Source organism: Nomia melanderi, chromosome 6 (genome assembly GCF_051020985.1).
Source record: "Nomia melanderi isolate GNS246 chromosome 6, iyNomMela1, whole genome shotgun sequence".
Taxonomy (NCBI): domain Eukaryota; kingdom Metazoa; phylum Arthropoda; class Insecta; order Hymenoptera; family Halictidae; genus Nomia; species Nomia melanderi.
This window is the reverse complement of record NC_135004.1, coordinates 14,233,979-14,234,262: the sequence shown is the minus strand read 5'-3', so window position 1 is coordinate 14,234,262 and position 284 is coordinate 14,233,979.

Sequence of the window (284 nt, the reverse complement as noted above, 5' to 3'; positions counted from 1 at the left end):
CAGCGAGTTATACGGCGTCGCCGCGGCCCGAGCGCCTCGCTCGCTTCGGCTCCGCTCGGGAACCCAGCATTCCGCTCGCGCACTCTGCCCCCGAAGCGTTCCAACGGAACGGACCGGTGGCAGTCGGCCCTCGACCGCCGAGCCGGCCGATTCTGTCCGTGTGATTCTCTGTCGCTCCCTTTTGGCTTCGTTATTGCTATACCAAAGGGGTTCTTCTTGTAGAAGAAGAATTTTAAGCTTTTAGATAATGTTACTGGGTTTCTTAGCGCGGAGATATGCGTATG